Source organism: Sapajus apella, unplaced genomic scaffold (assembly GCF_009761245.1).
Source record: "Sapajus apella isolate SASKATOON/1434 unplaced genomic scaffold, GSC_monkey_1.0 scaffold9258, whole genome shotgun sequence".
In the NCBI taxonomy this organism is placed as follows: domain Eukaryota; kingdom Metazoa; phylum Chordata; class Mammalia; order Primates; family Cebidae; genus Sapajus; species Sapajus apella.
Genome location: NW_022446179.1, coordinates 1 through 2518, shown reverse-complemented (window position 1 = coordinate 2518; position 2518 = coordinate 1). Strand labels below are relative to the sequence as shown.

General features: G+C 52.2%; 1 pseudogene; it reads right to left on the bottom strand.

The window, feature by feature from the left end:
• Positions 1 to 380: 380 nt before the first annotated feature.
• Positions 381 to 1007, bottom strand: LOC116548290 (annotated as a pseudogene).
• Between the last annotated feature and the right edge of the window lie 1511 nt (positions 1008 to 2518).

The window sequence follows — 2518 nt, the reverse complement described above, 5'->3', positions numbered from 1 at the left end:
AAGAAAAGCTGCAGACCATACAGAGGAAGGGAGCAGTGAAATGGTGGTTTTAATACAACCCAAACTGGAAGCAGGAACCCTAACACAAAGGCGGTTTGAATGCTCTGCCCTCTGTAAGAAAGTGGCTGGCTACAAGCCACCTCACACAAAACACCCACCAAGGCCTTCCACCGAGATCTGCTTGTTATATTCTCATTATGAATCCCCAGCAGGTACATCTCAACGTAAAGGTGTGGAGGATACTGACGAGGACTTCTCAGTCACCTAAGCAGGAGTTGCAGCCATCAAACTGGATTGCCCCATGTGTCCTCAGAGAACTCCCTGCCTACGAGTGAAGCCAGCAGTGCTCATCCCCTGTGCCCGAGGACCATCCGCAATGGAGGTGCTTTCTTGCAAGACAGGCAGCAAACGCTGACAGCGTGTCCAATAGGAAGGGCTTCTCAACAGTCACATCCCTCCCAAGACCATCTAGATGGACTCCAGAATCCAGTCAGTGCTGGAGAGGGAGGAGGCAGGCAGTGGCAAGTCCCGAGGAGGGTCTCGGTCCCTCCTACCACGCAGGGAGTTCTGCTCCTGGAAATATTCTTCCTCTTCATCCAAGAAGCCATCCTCCAGAGCATAAGAGCAGTCTGGGCTGGAGGCTGCCTGGCACGCCCGCTTGTACTCTGGAGTCGACTGGTAAATGCCGCACAGTTGGCAGGGCAAGGACATGTCCAGCTGGCGGAGACCAACCATCTCCTTGTGGAGCAGTGCGAGCGCGGTGTCCAGGCTGGGAGGCTTGGCTGGCAGCGCTGCCGCCCGGCCCACCACCCCCGGCCCGCCACCCCCGGCCTGCCACCCCCGTGCCCCTGCGGCTCAGCTCGTCCTGGATGCGTGACTGCAGCCACTCCAGGTGCCGCCAGCCCCGGTCGTGCCGCTGCCCGACGCCGAGTGCAGCAGCCTGCTCAGGCCCTTGGGCAGCGGGGACAGTGCCTCTACCCGCAGACCCCAGTGCCATGCGGGCCCCACTCCTCATGCCACTGCTGGGCCACGCCCACCCCACTGCCCCCTGTTTTCACCTTTTCAAAAATTGATTTTCACCCTGCTGAGAATACACTTGTAATGAAGTCTATACCACAGGAGTGAGAACAGGGAAATCTTTGTCCTCAAATCTCATTCCCCACAATTAACCACTGTTAACCATGTGGGGCAGGTGGGAACCGCTCATCAGGGCAGAAGATGAAAGAAGAATTGGGGTCTATATTTGCCCAGTTATATATATTTTTTTTGAGACGAGGTCTTGCTCTGTCTCCCAGACTGTAGTGCAGGGGTGTGATCATGGCTCACTGCAGCCTGGACCTCTTGGGCTCAAGCAATCCTCTTACCTCAGCCTCCTGAGTAGCTAGAACTGCAGGTGTATACCACTGCACCTGGCTATTTTTTTTTAGTAGAGATGGGATCTCACTATGTTGCCCAGACTGGTCTGAAACTCCTGGACTCAAGTGATTCTCTGACCTCAGCCTTTCAAAGTGCTGGGATTGCAGGTGTGAGCCCCTGCACTGGGCCGCCTGCTTGGTTTCTTTTTTTTCTTTTTTTTTTAGACAGAGTCTCACTCTGTCACCAAGGCTGGAGTGTAGCAGCACAATCTCAGCTCACTGCAGCCTTTTCCCCTGTGGGGTTCAAGTGATTCTCCTGCCTCAGTCTCCCAGGTAGATGGGACTACAGGCATGCAGCACTATACCTGGGTAATTTTTGTGTTTTTAAAAAATTATTTATTTATTTTTTGAGATGGAATTTCACTCTTGTTGCCCAGTCTGGAGTGCAATGGTGCAATCTTGGTTCACTGCAACCTCTGCCTCCCAGGTTCAAGCAATTCTCCTGCCTCAGTCTCCTGAGTAGCTGAGATTACAGGCATGCACCACCATGCATGACTAGTTTTTGTATTTTTAGTACAGACTGGGTTTCACTATGTTGGCCAGGCTGGTCTCAAACTCCTGACCTCAGGCAATCTGCCCGCCTTCAAACTCCTGAAGTGCTGGGATGACAGGCATGAGCCCATGTGAGCCCCCATGCCTGCCTGCCCACCAGTTTTGATTGTGAGTTCCTGGGCGAGTTCCTTGGTTTTCATAAGTTTTGCTTCCTCCTTCATAGTAGAGTGACAAGCGTGTATTGTGGAGTTGCCATGAGTGCTGGATCTGATTGTTGATGTGACAGAGCTGAGTGGAGGGCATGAGGTGACTAAGTGTCACACAGGTGCTGCTTAGACCTTTGTCATGGTCACTCTCAGTGTCTAACCTCTGAGACCTCTGAAACTTGCTGGAATTTTCCTGTGGATGCACACTCACATAAATATGTACAGCGATGTGGAGCACATTGTAAATTGGGGTTCCTGAGCTAATTTTTACCTTTTTAATTTCTTTCTTTTTTTTTTGGAGACAGAGTCTTACTCTGTCATCCAGGCTGGGGTGCAATGGTACAATCTCTGCTCACTGCAACCTTCACCTCCTGGGTTCAAGTGATTCTCCTGCCTCAGCCTCCC